Genomic DNA, 18,454 nt, shown 5'->3' on the forward strand with positions numbered 1-18,454 from the left:
TCTAATGGAACTATGAACTCATTTATCACAAATCTCCAACCCTTAGCTGAATCCCCTTATCAACCTAGTTTGAGAGAAATACTTCTCTTTTCTACCACAACCCTATAGTATAAAACTCAAATGAGAGATGAGAGATCTTGAGAGAGCTGAGAGAATTACCATGAGAGAGATATCAAAGATGAGAGAGTGAGGTGTGCCCCTTTGGGTCTCTTGAGAGAGAGAGAGAGAGAGAGAGAGAGAGAGAGAGAGAGACTTTCTTAAGAGAGAGAGAGAGAGAGAGAGAGAGAGAGAGAGACTTTCTTAAGAGAGAGAGAGAGAGTTATTTTAAGTGGGGGGTATCCCTTTTGTGGGATATGAGAGATAGATGAGAATTAGGTGTAAGAGATAAGGTGTAGAGATTCGGGTAGGGACAATCTCCTTTCTATAGTGCTTGAACAAGATTAGGGTTTTTTAGGGTGTTTCTTAGCTCGCATCTTCTTGTTAGATTGAATATGAATCAGTGATATTGGATGATTTGTGGGATGAGAGATTTGACCCCTTAATTCCATAGATGGGCATCAACATCATGGAAGGTTGTAACGACCCTAATTTTTAGAACTGATAAAATAATACTAATAAAATGATGATGGTCCATTTCGTTAATATGAAGTTTTAGTCCACCACTCTTTGCTTGTAATATTTTCATGAGGGGATTAGTTTATTTTGCATACCTTATGTGACAAAACTTATATGAAGACATTTTTTTTATGAGGTGTACCCTTTAAAACGTCCCTTTTCCATGCTATATTCTCTCTCATGACAAGTCAACAATCCTTTTGATTTTCTATTGACACCTCTTAGTGAGGTGTCACAAAAGTTCTGTCTTTCTCTTTCGTACATGGAAGTCACCATTTAACTTTACCCTTCTCTTTCTTTCTCTATTTTTAACATGCCCTCCTCTCTCTATATAATTCCCACCTTTACGTCTTTAAAGCATCACTCTCTCTCTCTCTCCCTTTCTAAGGCAAGACAAGTGAAGGGCTTGAGAAGGTTCTCTTACCTCACAAGTGGTAGCAGCAGGGTGTGGCAGTGGAAGAGCTTTTGTGGTAGAAGGAATGTACGGTTGTGTGCACCTATGGTAAGGGGATTTAGAAGTGTGCATCATGAATGTTTTATGCATAGTGTTTGGATGTATGTATGTGTAAGATTGAATTTGGAATCCTTGAAGTTGTATATTAGAAACCATGCGTGTGTAATCTTTATGAACAATGATGATGCTTGGCAATATTCTTATGAATTTTAGTATAAATAGAGTGTATGGTGATTGTTTAGCAACTGTGAGTTGAAAGTCATGACTGTGAATGGTTTGTGCTTATGCCTATATGAACAGTTTAATAAAGAAAAGGGCAAAAATGAAAATTTCAAGAGCTATAGCTGTTTTTGTGAAAAATGGTTCAGTGACCAAACGGGGTCCAAATGAACTCAAATTAGTCTTGAATGAAAGCTATGTGTGTCTAATAACACTTTTATTTTTAGAAAATCGTGAGATTTTGCACATGTTGAGATTTATACTTTAAAAAGTAAGTATATGTCACTATTTCACAGACAACAGATTTCCAGTCACCGTCCACCTTGCACCAAACTTTTGAATGACCAACCAGTGTTAAAATTCATTCAAACCACCGCCATTTGAACGGTTTATGTATCCACTATAATGTTCATGTTAAAACCATGTCCAAATTTTTCATGAAAAAGAAGCTATATTCTCAATTGTGTAGATAGGTCATAGTGGACAGCTATAATAAATTGCAGAGTTGATGTTTCTGTGGTCATGCATTTTAAATGACCAAATGATGCTTATTTTCTTCCGAACCACAGTCATTTTAAAGATTTGTGGGGGAGCTTGTAATCACATGTTGAATACTTATTGAAATTCTTCCTAAATTGAAAGTTACACGGCTAAATGTGAAAACACATCACTATGGGAAGAAATTTCCAGAAGTTGTGCATATTAAAGTAATGAGTGAGAATGCTATTTATTGAATGCTATGTGATATCAGAGTAATGAGTGAGAATGCTATTTATTGAATGCTATGTGATATTAGAGTAATGAGTGAGAATGCTATTTATTGAATGTTAGGTGATATACAAGTGATGGATGAGAATGTTATTCAATCAATACCATGAATTATTCATGTGTTAGTATGAATGTTATACCATGACTACCATGACTATCATGTGATATCATGTGATGACTAACATGATGCTTTTCCCATTGTGATTGCTTATAGATAAAATAATTATTTATAATGCCAAATAAATATATTATAGGTACACAACTTCTAGACTCTCTTACTAGGCTTTATAGCTCATTCCTCATTTTTCCACCACTGTAGAGTAGAAGTTGCAGGTTAACGGACTGCCTGTTGGGGGAGATCAATTGGTCGACGAAGGCTTGTACCTGTGGAGAAGACTTTTTTCTTTTTACTTGTATGTATTTGTCAGTTGTGGGCCATGTTCTTGGTGGTCTTTTAGAAATATGTATTTTGTATTGTGGGCGTTCTGTGACTTGAACGAATGTATTATTTTAAGATGTTTATGTAATGGCATTCTTAATTCTCCTTTTACCTAGTTTCTGGGTTTAGTGTTGGAGTTTCCTTACTTACTTGGTTTGCTTAAGTTACCGCTTTATCAAAGAAATGCACTACTCTTTCTTGAGTCGTGTTCGTTACTTATGGATCACGAACCCGCACCTTGATAACCTCTGGTGTGTTCAGTGGATCAGGCGGTGGGGTCGTGACAAAGGTGCTCGAACCTTTATCTACCATTACTAAACCATTTTCTCATTAATAAAAATTAAATAAAACAATTTCATTCATAATATAGTGCTTACCAAAATTATGCACAAGCCTTCTCATGCTTTCCAAAATTCCTTTGAAAGCTTCCTCATGACAAAATCTTTCCAAAACGCTTCAAAGCTTTCACTTCAAGTCAAAGCTTGCCACCCTAGGTTGTACTTCATGCGCCTCACCCACATGCAATGGTGAGCCCATTAACATATTGGGCCTCTCATGCAATATTAAAATTATTAAAATTAATTATATAATTTTTAAAAATCCATAAAATCAAATTTAAATATTTAAATCAATCTAAAATCAAATTATATGTTTTTATAAATTAAAATTTGATAAATAAAATATCTAGAGATCTAGAAAAACTCAAATAATAATTCTAAAAATCATATATCATTAAAAAAAACATAATTAAATTCATTAGACTTGAAAATGATGCATATGGTATAAGAATTAAATAAATAAACATTGGGCACTCCACCTTCAACTGTGGACTATGGTTCACACTTGCTTTGTCAAACCGATCCATTGTTTCTTATGACACACAGTCCATATAGAGGCTTATTAGTGGGTCACCAAAGTTTGATTGGCTAGCCATGGGGTCGTAATCCTAATTTGTGGATTTAGGTTCTTCCCTAGAGACGTACTAAGGTCACCTAGACCAGATGTGACCGTAGCTTATATAGCACATAGGGGTATATCTCGCACATGCATAAGTTTCACCCTGAAAGGTGGTTCGCTTTCCCGAAATAGCTATCATGTATGCATGTCTTGTGATGGCTCGTTGGCCCTCATCTTTGAAGGCCACTCTCACGCACAAGGGTCATACAGTCCCTTAGCTCACTCATTTGGGTATACTTTGACTTGATCAAGGGATGACCTATTAGAACCCTTATCGAATCGTTTTCTATGCTTAGGTAACATAGGATTTTTCCAACTGACTTACCTAGCTCGTCAAGCTCAGTCCTGTATTAGTAAACATCGCTTGCTTAGTATGGTACCACATTCCTACTGAGTTCATGTTCTATTATATAATTTCATTTTACAAGTACTCATAAGGCCTTTAATGGCCACACACACCCAACACATGGGTGGGATCTCGATGGTTGGGGTTTCTAGTTCCACAAACTAGGGGTTTTCGAGGACCTTACATGCTCAATATTCTCTCCTCTCTCATCCATAATATGTTTACAATAATCATTTCTACGAAGTATTCATTTTCTCACCCCCACTCTTTCTTTGCCCACCCACCCACCCCCTCGCCCCCCCTTAGAAGTCTTAAACAATGAGACTGGCTTTGCCTAATGAGTAGGGCTTCTACTTTGGCAGTAGGTGAACCTAAGGAGTGAGTGGTTAATAATTGAATTTGTGACTGTGAATGCTGGAAGTGATACTGATTTTTTTTATGATCATCATGATATGCACTATGCCCTATGTGTATTGATAAGATTGCTAACATGATGCTTTTCCCATTGTGATTGCTTATAGATAAAATAATTATTTATAATGCCAAATAGATATATTATAGGTACACAACTTCTAGATTCTCTTATTAGGCTTTATAGCTCATTTCTCATTTTTCCACCCCTGTAGAGTAGAAGTTGCAGGTTAACGGACTGCCGGTTGGGGGAGATCAATTGGTCGACGAAGGCTTGTACCTGTGAAGACTTTTTACTTGTATATATTTGTCAGTTGTGGGCCATGTTCTTGGTGGTCTTTTGGAAATATGTATTTTGTATTTTAGGCCTTCTGTGCCTTGAACGGATGTATTACTTTACGATGTTTATGTAATGGCATTCTTAATTCTCCTTTTACCTAGTTTCTGGGTTTAGTGTTGGAGTTTTCTTACTTACTTGGTTTGCTTAAGTTACCGCTTTATCAATGAAATGCACTACTCTTTCTTGAGTTGTGTTCGTTACCTATGGATCACAAACCCACACTTTGGTAACCTTCGGTGTGTTCAGTGGATCAGGGCGTGGGGTCATAACAAAGGTGCTAGAACCTTTGTCTACCATTGCTAAACCATTTTCTCATCAATAAAAATTAAATAAAACAATTCTATTCATAATATAATGCTTACCAAAATTATTCACAAGCCTTCTCATGCTTTTCAAAATTCCTTTGAAAATTTCCTCAAGACAAAATCTTTCCAAAACATTTCAAAGCTTTCTCTTGAAGTCAAAGCTTGCCACCCTAGGTTGTAACTTCATGGGCCTCACCCACATGCAATGGTGAGCCCATTAAAATAATTGGCCTCCCATGCAATATTAAAATTAATTATATGATTTTTAGAAATCAATAAAATCAAATTTGAATATTTAAATCAATCTAAAATCAAAATATATGTTTTTATAAATTCAAATTTAATAAATAAAATATTTAGAGATATAGAAAACTCAAATAATACTTCTAAAAATCATATATCATTAAAACAAACATAATTAAATTCATTAGACTTGAAAATGATCCATATGGTCTAGGTATTAAATAAATAAAAGTTGGGCACTCCACCTTCAACTGTGGACTATGGTTCACACTTGCTTTATCAAACCGATCCATTGTTTCTTTTGACACACAGTCCATATAGAGGCTTATTAGTAGGTAACCAAAGTCTGACTGATTAGCCAAGGGGTCGTAATCCCAATTTGTAGATTTCGGGTTCTTCCCTAGAGACGTACTAAGGTCACCTAAACTTGATGCGACCGCAGCTCATATGACACATAGGAGTATATCTCGCACATGCATAAGTTTCACCCTGAAAGGTAGTTCGTTTTCCCGAAACAACAATCATATATGCATGTCTTGTGATGGCTCGCTGATAAGGCTTTGGCCCCCATCTTTGAAGGCCACTATCAAGCACAAGGGTCACACAGTCCCTCAGCTCACTCATTTGGGTATACTCTGACCTCATCAAGGGACGACCTATTAGAACCTTTATCGAATAGTTTTCTATGCCTAGGTAACATAGGATTTTTCCAACTGACTTACCTAGCTCGTCAAGCTCAGTCTTGTATTAGCAAACATCGCTTGCTTAGTATGGTACCATATTCCTACTGAGTTCATGTTCCATTATATAATTTAATTTTACAAGTACTCATAAGGTCTTTAATGGCCACACTCACCCAGCACATGGGTGGGATCTCGATGGTTGGGGTTCCTAGTTCCACAAACAAGGGGTTGCCGAGAACCCTACATGCTCAATATTCACTCCTTTATCATCCATAATCTATTTACAATAATCGTTTCTACTAAGTATTCATTTTCTCACCCCTTCTCTTTCTCTCCCTCCCCCCTTCCCCCTCCCCCCTTCCCCCATTTGTTGTTCTATTCCCAAAATTGAAAATGGGTTGGTGGGAGAGCTCAAGGAGGAGTTGGCATTAGAGCACAAGAAGGGAGGAAGTGAGAGTGAGAGATATGTGGTTAAAAGAGAGACAATGAGCCTGGAGGACCGGGAGGTAGAGGAAAGGGGCGGGGGTGGGGGGGGGGGGGGGGGGGGGGGGGGTGGTTTAAAAAAGTAAAAAGGGGGGTGTGGGGGGTAGGGGGGTTTAAAAAAGTAAAAAAGGATGCCGGCCTAGTTGAGGCTTCAAAAATGTTTTCCGACAGGCCCAAATTAACCTTGAAATATATGTTGGGCTGAGGCCGGGCTTATCCTTGAGCAGTTCAGGCTTCTCTCGAGGTTGGGTTTGGGCTAGGCTAAATTGGTGGCAACCTTAACAACAATATTCTCTAACCACGTTGCTAAAGATAACAAAACAGATTTTTGGATGATTCGGAGAAGCTATATATATATATATATATATATATATATATATATATATATATATATATATATATATATATATAAACACTACGCAATGTCAATAGGCGAAAATGAACAATGATTTCGTTTATGCTCATCACTGTCAAAAGTTCATCGCACTGTCACAGTTGTCCAGTAATATTTTTATTTTAATTTTTTTTTTTATAAATCGAAAGGATTTGAAATTTGGAGCGTGTGTTCATAAAAATTAATAGGAGAATCTAATAAAAATATAAAAACTATAATTCGTGAAATATAAATTGACCTAAATACCCCTAAAAATTTACGGAGGTATTTTGGTCAATTTATATTTTACAAAATATTTTTTTTTACATATTTTTATGAGGTGTGCCTCACTAAGATGTACACACACTCCAAATTTCAGATCATTCTATTTTATAAAAAAAAATAGAAATTGAAATACTACCGGACAATTGTGACCGTAAGATGAACTTTGGACAGTGATGAGCATAGGCGAAATCACTGTTCATTTTCGCCTATATATATATATATATATATATATATATATATATATATATATATATATATATATATATATATATATGCTGAGATTAGTCCACTAGCTCATATGAATATATGAGTTCATATGAGCCCAATGGCCCAGATTGAATCTGGGTCGATCTGATGGTCACGACCTTATTTCGTATTTGAATTTTAATTTTTTTTTTATAAATCTAAATAACTTGAAATTTTAGGTGTGTGTTTTTCAAAAATAGGATAATCTAATAAAAATATCAAAAAAGTAGTTTACAATAAATAAATTAACCAAAATACCCCTAAAAAGTTTCGGGGGTGTTTTGGTCAATTTATTTTTAAAATATTTTTATTATGTGTGCCTTGATGAGAAGAATGGACATAAAATTTCAAGTTATTTGGATTTGTATAAAAAAATTCAAACACGAAATGAAGTTGTTATCGTCAGATTGACCCATATTCAATCTGGGCCGTTGGGCTCATATGTTCATATGAGCTAATTGGCTCATCCCATATTTTAATTAGGTATGCCTTCATGAGAATAACACACACCTAAAATTTCAAGTGATTTGGATTTGTAAAAAAAAATTAAAATTCAAAACACTATCGAACATTTGTGATCTTCAGATCGGCCCAAAATCAATTTAGGACGTTGGGCTCATATGTTCATATGAGCTAATGGGCTAATCCCATATTTTCATATATATATATATATATATATATATATATATAGCTTTTCGAGTTTTGGAGTAGGTTCCTATTTCTCTTGTTTGAGTGCTGACCTCACAACTTGCTATTCATGGTATGGTTATAGGTTTTTATATTGGAAATATATACAATGAGACCATTTATTTTTGTTACAAGGAGGTTACAAACATCATTGTTAGATTTGAAATTATGTGGTTGAGGATATGTCATTATTTGAGCACAAATTCCAAAATAAAATTTTTTGAATGTTGTGAGACATTTTTATCTATTGGATTTCTAGATCCAATGGTTAACAATGATTTTGACATATCCCTTTTATATTTAGTTTTTCATTTAATCCTGCTTACATGGCAAAAACTAAAAAAAGAAATGAAAGAGATCATTTAAAGGTTAGATGATGAATTGAAGGATTGGAAAAACAACTACAAATTTCAATGTCAAATAGGGTCGTACGATTAGTGCGAAAACGAAGGAAGTTTATTGAACATGGAATATTTAACTTCGGAGTTGCTGGAGGAATCGACCTTGCCTCTCCAAACGTGGATGAGTAGATCCTAAATTGTTTGCTTCAGTTCAATCCAAAGTCCAAGAGTATTTCGAAGGATATCTCGAGCGCCAGTGAATTAGGCATAGAAAACGCCTTGATGATTTTAAGGGCTGCTCAACGGCCTCTGTGAGTGGGACTGTGTGGACTAATAATGTCATTGAAGGAAATTATTATAGTCGAGGCACAATAGTAGTCTTTGTGAGGAGGACTCAAGTAAAATGACCTCTCTAAATACTAAAGTGGTCGTGATTATGGGCAAACCCCTTAGCCTATATAAAGTTATTGTGCTCGATTTATCTTTGATTGTTCTAAGATGTGTGGCCTAAGTGCTATTGGAGTTGGCCATCTTGTTGACCATAAGCCATAGGGATCAAAAAGCTGAAGTACTATTTGTGCAACTACAAATTGTGGATATAGAAATATATCTATGCCTAATTGTATACTACACCCATATACACACTGTATCCTATCGTTTTAACAAGTATTTTTTGTACCCTTTGTATAATCTATGATTGTATTGTAGTCTAATTCAGTTCATTAAATACAACGAAAAATTATTTTGCACATGGTATTAGAGCCTGGTTCTCTGCTCTCAGTCTCCTTAATCTCAAAGGTGATGTTGCAACAGTCTGCACCAGTCAGTGGTTATTCCTTGTCTCTGTGATCTGCTTCTCTCTAAAGTTATGTCTCTCTCGCTATAAGCACCTCGCCCTAGAAGTTCACTATAAGCCTGGTGAGCTTTCTCTCTTTCTTTAAAACAACTACTCTGCCATTGGTGCATCTGAAACATGACATTCTGGTTCACTCCTCTCTCTCTAAAAAATAGTCACTTTCTCTCTCTACTCTCTCGGCCTCTACTCTCTTCATGTTTTTTCTACTCTATCTATTTTCTCTCTCTCTCTCTCTCTCTCTCTCTCTCTCTCCCCCATATCTCTCTTAGATCTCTTGTAAGGACCCAGACTTTTTCCACATAGAGGGCCAGCCGCCATGTGTGTTCGGACCAACCACCAGGTGTGAATGAGTTAGCTGTCGAGCACGTGATGCCACTGTGCGTGTAAGTCACCACCGTGCGAGAGTGTCGCCGTACACATAAGTCACCGCTGTGCGAGAGTGCAGCCATGCGTGAAAGCCACCGTTGTGCGAGAGTGCCGCCATGTGTATATGTCACCGTCGTGCGAGAGTGCCGCCATGCCCATAAGTCACCGTCGTGCGAGAGTGCCACCGTGCGCATAAGTCACCGCCGTGTGAGAGTGCCGCCATGCGTGTAAGTCACCGTCGTGCGAGAGTTCCGCCATGCGCATAAGTCACTGCCGTGTGAGAGTGCCGCCATGCGTATAAGTCACCGTCGTGCGAGAGTTCCGCCATGCGCATAAGTCACCGCCGTGCGCATAAGTCACCGCCGTGCAAGAGTGCCACCGTGCACATAAGTCAATGCCATGAGAGAGTGCCACCATGTTCATAAGTCACTGCCGTACGAGAATGCTACCGAGTGCGATCCTGTCCTGCGTGATGTGGATGAGCGCTGCCATGCGCGATATGGGCGTGAGCTGCCGTGTGCGATATGGACCGTCGGGTGCAGCTGTATAGGGTAGTCCAACTTTTCTCTTATGTTATGTACCACTTGTCCCTTACTTGTTGCTTTGTGTGCCATGCAAATGCCACTTGCAAAGTGCGTGCCATGTGGAGGCCCCTTGATGCCACTTGTTGTTTGTATGCTACCCCTTTCTTTTCCTATTTGTTCACCCCTTCACACCCTGTCAAGGGTTTTTTCTCTCTCTCTGCCATGTTTTTCCCCTTGAAGCCCTTAGAGCCTCAGAAAGCTTGACCTTGGAGAAAACTGTGTAGGGAACTTGGTACCTTTGGTGCATACAAGTAGATTCATTTTTCATGCTCTTATACTTTGTGATACATGTTTTTAGTTAGTTCATTCAAGTATGACGTTCAAGAAAAATTATTTGTGTGATCGTAAATATGAGCGTGAATATACAAATCATGAAGTTTAAGCTTGATTATTGATACAATTTGGAATATGCATGTGGCTGTACGCAGCAAAATTTATGCTAGAAGGAGCCCTGATTTTCCAGGAATTTGCATGACAGATTGAGCATTAAATATATTTATGATGATTATGAAAATTTATGGAAATATACCCTTATGAATCTTGTTTAAGATGAAAATGACCTTGTATTAATGCCTATTTTGATTTGGGAGTTATAGTTCATTCTTTGAAGTGCGTCAAAAATTGGAAATGAAATTCCAGGAACTGTGCATCTTTTGGTGGTAAACTTTTCATTGACCAAACAATGTCCAAATAATCTCAAGACATTTTTAAATAAAATATGGGCATGTCTACTAAAAAATAATCTTGGAACCATGTTGAAATTCCTTATGGTTTGGGAATTGTACCCATATTTGTGTGAGTATGTCACTGTTGTGAGTTGTAGTGAATTTCTAAAACTGTCGCATGTCTTATACTGAACTGTTTACTAACCAAATGGTATCTAAATGAACTCAAATCAGCTTTAAATGAAAGCTGATTGTGTTTGCTTAAAAATTTATTCTGGTGTTAGACCGAAATTCCTTATGGATCGGGAATTGTGACCCTTTTTCTAAGTGTGTGTCACTGTTATAGTTGCAGGAAATTCCAGAATCTTACACATTTTTTTGTAATGATATGTTGGTTGACCAAAATACCCCTGATTTAGCCCAAAACAGTTCTAAATGAGAGATCAGTGAACCTAGCTTGGAGTTGATTTTGGAACCGTGACTAAATTCTTTGTGGACAAGGAATCATACCCGCTTTCCTAGGGGACTGTCACCATGAATTTTCTGTTCTTTCATGAATTATGCATGGTTGCAACGGATGAAATGGAATAGGCATACCTATGATATGAAATGGAATATGCTTATGAATCATGGACTATGCGTGGTTGAAATAAGTTATGCCTATGAAATAGTAAATGCTATTGCTTGTAAAATAGTGAATGCTTATGAGGCATGCTTATGAAAGATATGAATGCTTGTGAAAGAGTTAATGCTAACGAATGAGTGAATCCTTATAAAATACTGAATGTGCCTGACTCAAATAAAGCAGACTACAAATGTGATGGATCATCCATTTGTAGTATGCTATGATGTGATAAGTACTAAGTGATATGTGACCTGTGTGGTCAATCATGTGATACGTGCTAAGTGATATGTGACCTGTGTGGTCAACCCGATAATAGGTGCTAAGTGATTTATGATCCATTGGCATGCTTTGAGCATATAGCATGGCCGTATTGTGCTATAATAAGATTGCTTGTGAGTTATTGACAATGTATGGTTGAAATAAGACATCCTCATGAAATAGTGAATGCTTATGAAATGTTAAATATGCATGGTTGTAATAAGACATGCTTATGTGAAAATGAATGAACATGATTTTGAGACATACTCTGTTATGATATGTGTACTTGTTATGATACATGTTCCGTTGTGACATATGATATATGATTTGACCAGTGTGGTCAGCTATGAGATATATGATTCTGACTTAATAACATGCTTTGAGCATATTGCATGACGATGATATAATGTGTGATTCTGATTCATTGGTATGCTTTGAGCGTATTGCAAGACCATAATATGATATGTGATTTTGATTCATTGGCTTGCTTTGAGCATATTGCATGACCATGATATGATGTGATTATGATTCATTGAATGTTTTGACCGTATTGCATGACCATGATATGATATGTGATTTTGATTTATTGGCATGCTTTGAGCGTATTGCATGGCCATACTGTGATATGTGATTGATTGACATGCTTTGAGCGTATTGCATGGCCATGATATGATAAGTGATATGTGATCCAGTAGCGTACTTTTAGCGTATTGCATTGCCAACTAGTGTCGACAGCTTCCCTGGCTCCCCAATGATAGGAAGGGAGTTAGGAAGAGTATGTGATGGCAGGGTCGCACCCCCCAAATTTATGTGTGATAAGTGAACCATGTCTTGCAAGGCATATGCCTATCATAACCCCAAAGCATGCTGGGGACTGTGTGTGTGCGTGTATGAAGGCATTACGAAGTGGGACACCCACTTGTCATTGTTTTCCCTCTTGAGTGATGGTAGAAGTCATAAACAATTGGATTGACTTGGCCTGATGAATAGGGATTCTATTTCTGAAGTAGGTGAATTAGTGAGTGAGTTGGTTTGTATCTATTGAGGTTGTTATACTGTGGTGTTAGTTTAAATTATAACTATGTTGATTTGTTATGATACTTGTTATGAGAAAACTTGATAAACTGCCGTTTCAAATGATGTCTGCATCATTATTGCTTATCTCTGAAAATAATCACTCACGGCACCTTGCTAGATAAAGTATGATACATGGTATTTAGATCTACTTACTGGGCTTTATAGCTCATCCCTTGACTTTTTCCAATGTAGAGTGATAGTTTGCAAGGCGAGGATGGATGGTTGAGGTGAACGTTTTGAAGGCTGAAGACCTACAATTGTCAAAGAGACTTTTTGATTGTGGGTGTTAGTTGGTCGTGGGTCATGTTTTTGTTTGAATTGAACTATGTACTTTTAATTGTTGAACCTTTGGTTCCTTGGACGTCACTGTAAATACTTTGGAATTATGTATATATATTTGGTTTTAATTTGATCAGTATTTGTATGTTGTATTGGGAGTTTTTGGTTTTCTTTCGTGGTTTGCTTTGATTCCAACTTTATGAAGCGATAAGTGCACTCCGACCTGAGTGGCATTCGCTACCCTTAGATCACAGACCCGCACTCTGTCATCCTTTGGCGTCAATAGAAGTGGTCCAAGGATAGGGTCGTGACAGTTATGGTATCAAAGCAGTCAGGATAGGATTCTTGGCCTAGAGAGTCTTAGGGGTGTCCTTAGAATGGATTTTTTGGATAGGCTAGTAATTGGGTGTTCTTGTTTTAGGTCAAGATGATGAGGACTAGTTGAAACAAATGCAAGTTCTAGTAATGAGAACATCGAGGCCTTTGGAGAATTCTTCAGGAAGCTGGGGCCATGACCCAAATCATGAAAAATTGCATGCCGACCCTGGCTACCTCCACCTCAAGCCCTGATAATAGTGGGTTGATTGAGAGGTTTAGGAGACCTGTCCCTCCCGCATTCTCGAGACATGGTAGAATGGAAAAAGCTGAAAAATAGAGGAGGCAAGTGTAGCAGATTTTTGAAGTATTGCACTGTTTCTGATGAGCAAAAAATAAGACTGGGGACCTCCATGTTAGAAGGGGACACCGAGCAGCAGTGGAGCTCGGTGAGGCAATTCTGGGAAGAGTCAGGGACTGTGACGACTTGGGGAAAATTTTTAGAAGCATTTAATGAGAAATACTTCCCTGATTCAGTCCAAGAGGGAAAAGAATTAGAATTTATCGAGCTGCAGCAAGGGAAACTGTCAGTAGAACAATATGCCGCTAAATTTGCAGAGCTCTCCCGCTACATGCCACATATCATTAATGCAGAGGCCAGTAAGGCGAACAAGTTTGAGAGGAGCCTTCTGCCAGATATAAGAGGGAAGGTCATAGCAGCCAATCTTAGGACTTTTTCCCCACTAGTGGACTTAGCCAGGAAGATAGAGAAAGATTGTGATGATTTCGGCAAAGGTGGGAGAAGCGAGAGGCAAGGCCTCAGCCTCCGAGAGGTTTTCAAGAAAAAGGAAATCAGGGAAATGGTGAGGCCAGAAAGACCTTCCAGGGCGATGTCAAGCAAAACTAGCCAGTCTCTTGTGACTTTTGTGGAAGCCTAGTCATACGGCTCACAAGTGCTGGCTGAAGACGAAGGCATGCTTCAGGTGTGGCAAGTCAGGCCACCTGATTAAAGACTGCCCCATGATGAGAGACAAGAACATACCAGAGACTCAGGGTGGGTTCGGTGTTTGCACTTATGGAGCAGGAGGCTAAGGCATCTACCTCATTAACCTAAGGTAAGCTCTCTGCTTGTGATAGAAAAGCTAGAATTTTGTTTGATTCTGTTATAGCACCACATTTTGCATGACACCTAAGCATCGACTTTGCATCTCTTGATCATGCATGAGTGGTGCACACCTTCTTAGGGGACTCTTTAGTGACTGGCTCAGAGTTTAAGTACTGTGGGGTACGGCTGGGAGGTAGAATCTTGCCCATAAAATTGTTTCTTTTGGATGTTTGGGATTCTGACGCCTTCCTGAGCATAGGTTGGATTGTATGCTTATCATGCCTTAGTAGATTGTGGAAGATGTGTGTGCCGCCCCCATTAATTTAATTAGTAGAAGTGTGATTTTGGGGAAAAAATCCTTTTTAAGGGGGGGATGATGTAAGGACCCGGACTTTTTCGGCATACAAGGCCAACCGCCGTGTGTGTTCGAATCAACCACCAAGTGTGAATGAGTTAGCCACCGAGCGCGTGATGCCGCCGTGCACGTAAGTCACCGCCATGCGAGAGTGCTACTGTGCGCATAAGTCACCACCATGTGGGAATGCCACCGTGCGCGTAAGTCACCGCTGTGCGCATAAGTCACCGATGTGTGAGAGTGCCGCCGTGCGCATAAGTCACCGCCATGTGAGAGTGCCATTGTGTGCATAAGTCACCACCGTGGGAGAGTGCCGCTGTGCGCATAAGTCACCGCCATGTGAGAGTGCCTCCGTGTGCATAAGTCACCGCCGTGTGCATAAGTAACCGTCGTGCGAGAGTGCCGTCGTGCACATGTCACCGCCACGTGAAAGTGTCGCCGTGGGCATAAGTCACCGCCATGCACATAAGTCACCATCGTGTGCATAAGTCACCACCGTGCGAGAGTGCCGCCATGCGCGTAAGTCACCTTCGTGTGAGAATGCTAGCGAGCGCGATGTTGTCGTGCGCAATGTGGATGGGCGCTGCCATGCGCGATGTGGGTGTGAGCTGCCGTGTGCGATATGAGCCATCAGACGCAGCTGTATAGGGTAGTCCAGCGGACTTCCTCTTCTTTTCTCTCATGTTATGAACCACTTGTCCCTTGCTTGTTGCTTTGTGTGCCATGTGAATGCCACTTGCAAGGTGTGTGCCATGTGGAGGCCCCCTTGATGCCCCTTGATGCCACTTGTTGTTTACATACTACCCCTTCCTTTTTATATTTATTCACCCCTTCACACCCCTCTCAAGGGTTTGCTCTCTCTCTCAGCCACGTTTTGCTCCTTGAAGCCCTTAGAGCCTCAATCTTGAGACCCTCCATTGAAAGCTTGACCTTGGAGAAAACTATGTAGGGAACTTGGAACCTTTGGTGCATGTAAGTAGATTCATTTTCCATGCTTCTATTCTTTGTGATACATGTTTTTTGTTAGTTCATGCAAGTATGAAATTCAAGAAAAATTATGTGAGTGTGATTGTAAATATGAGCATGAATATAAAAATCATGAAGTTTAAGCTTGATTATTGATACAATTTGGAATATGCATGTCATTGTACGCTGCAAAATTTATGGTAGGAGCCCTGATTTTCCAAGACTTTGCATGACAGATTGAGCATTGAATATATTCCTGATGATTATGAAAGTTGATGGAAATATACCCTTATGAATCTAGTTTAATATGAAAAGGACCTTGTAGTAATGCCTATTTTTATTTGGGAGTTATAGTTCATTCTTTGAAGTATGTCAAAAATTGGAAATGAAATTCCAGGAACTGTGCATGTTTTTGTGGTGAACTTTTCATCAAACAAATAATATACAAATGATATCAAATTAATTTAAAATGAAATATGGGTGTGTCTACTTCAAAAATGGTTTTGGAACCATATTGAAATTCCTTATGGTTTGGGAATTATACTCCTGTTTGTGTGAGTATATCACTATTACAAGTTGTAGTGAATTTCCAGAACTATTGCATATTTTGTATTGAACTGTTTACTGACCAAATAGTATCTAAATTATCTCAAATCAGTTTTAAATGAAATATGGTTGTATTTACTTCAAAAATTACTGTGGTATCAGACTGAAAGTCCTTATGGATTGGGAATTACGATCCTTTTTCTAAGTGTATGTCACTGTTATAGTTGCAGGAAATTCCAGAACCTTACACATTTTGTTGTAATGATATGTTGGTTGACCAAAATTCGCCTGATTTAGCCCAAACCAGTTCTAAATGAAAGATCATTGAACCTAGCTTGGAGTTGGTTTTCGAACCATGACTAAATTCTGTGTGGACGGGGAACCATGCTCGCTTTCCTAGGGGACTGTCACCATGAACTTTTTGTTCTTTCATGAATTATTATGCATGGTTGCAACAAGTTATGCGGATGAAATGGTGGATACTGAATTAATGAATAATTCACTAAGTATAAGTATGATTGTAATAGGCATACCTATGATATGAAATGGAATATGCATACCTATGATATGAAATGGAATATGCTCATGAATCACTGACTATGTGTGCTTGAAATAAGTTATGCTTATGAAATAGTGAATGCTATTTCTTGTAAAACAGTGAATGCTTACGAGGCATGCTTATGAAAGATATAAATGCTTATGAAAGAGTGAATGCTAACGAATGATTGAATGCTTATGAAATATTGAATGTGCCTGACTCAAATAAGTGCTTATGCTATGCTGTGATAAGTGCTACGTGATATGTTTATGACGTGATAAGTGCTAAGTGATATGTGACTTGTGTGGTCAATCATGTGATAAGTGCTAAGTGATATGTGACTTGTGTGGTCAACCCGGTGATAGGTGCTAAGTGATATGTGATTCATCGTCATGCTTTGAGCATAATGCATGGCCGTATTGTGCTCTGATAAGATTGCTTATGAATTATTGACAATGCATGGTTGAAATAAGACATCACCATAAAACAGTGAATGCTTATGAAATGTTAAATGTGCATGGTTGTAATAAGACATGCTTATGTTAAAATGAGTGAACAAGATTTGAGACATGCTCTGTTATGATATGTGTGCATGTTATGATACATGTGCCGTTGTGACATGTGATATGTGATCTGACCTGTGTGGTCAGTTATGTGATATATGATTCTGACTTAATGACATGCTTTGAGCGTATTGCATGACTATGATATAATATGTAATTCTGATTCATTGGCATGCTTTGAGCGTATTGCATGACCATGACATGATATGTGATTCTGATTCATTGGCATGCTTTGATCATATTGCATGATCATGATATGATATGTGATTCTGATTCATTGGCATGCTTTCAGCGTGTTGCATGACCATGGTATAATATGTGATTCTGATTCATTGACATGCTTTGAGCGTATTGCATGACGATGATATGATATGTGATTCTGATTCATTGGCATGCTTTGAGCATATTGCATGGCCATACTGTGAAATGTGATTGATTGGCATGCTTTGAGCATATTGCATGGCCATACAGTGATATGTGATTGATTGGCATGCTTTGAGTATATTGCATGGCCATGAGGTGGTAAGTGATCTGTGATCCCGTGGCGTGCTTTGAGCATATTGCATTACCAAGTGGTGCCGTCATCTTCCCTTGCTCCGCAATGATAGGAAGGGAGTTAGGAAGAGTGTGTGATGGGTCCCTAAATTTCTGTGTGATAAGTGAACCATGTTTTGCAAGGCATATGCCTATCAAAACCCCAAAGCGTGCTAGGGACTGTGTGTATGCGTGTGTGAAGGCATTACGAAGTGGGACACCCACTTGTCATTGTCTTCCCTCCTGAGTGATTGGTAGAAGTCATAAGCAATGAGAATTGGCTTGTCCTGATGAATAGGACTTCTATGTCGGGAGTAGGTGAATTAGGGAGTGAGTTGGTTTATATCTGTTGAGGTTGCTATACTGTGTGGTATTGGTTTAAATTATAGCTATGTTGATTTGTTATGATACTTGTGATGAGAAGATTTGATAAACTGCCATTTCACATGATGTCTGCATCATTATTACTTATCTCTGAAAAGAATCACTCACCGCACCTTGCAAGATATAGTATGATACATGGCATCTGAATATACTGACTGAGCTTTATAGCTCATCCCTTGACTTTCTCCAATATAGAATGATAGTTTGGGGGACAAGGATGGACGGTTGAGGTGAACGTTTTAA

General features: G+C 38.5%; 1 long non-coding RNA gene across 1 annotated transcript; it reads left to right on the forward strand.

Moving 5' to 3' along the window:
- Nucleotides 1-788: 788 nt before the first annotated feature.
- LOC148782387 (uncharacterized) lies at nucleotides 789-2,610 on the forward strand. The gene is made up of 2 exons (XR_016054338.1): nucleotides 789-1,117; nucleotides 2,376-2,610. It is a non-coding gene; the product is annotated as an uncharacterized LOC148782387 (long non-coding RNA).
- The last annotated feature ends 15,844 nt before the right edge of the window (nucleotides 2,611-18,454 follow it).

The sequence above is a fragment of the Amborella trichopoda genome, chromosome 4 (assembly GCF_054954075.1).
Source record: "Amborella trichopoda isolate Santa Cruz 75 chromosome 4, AtrichopodaSantaCruz75HAP2 v2.0, whole genome shotgun sequence".
Lineage (NCBI taxonomy): Eukaryota > Viridiplantae > Streptophyta > Magnoliopsida > Amborellales > Amborellaceae > Amborella > Amborella trichopoda.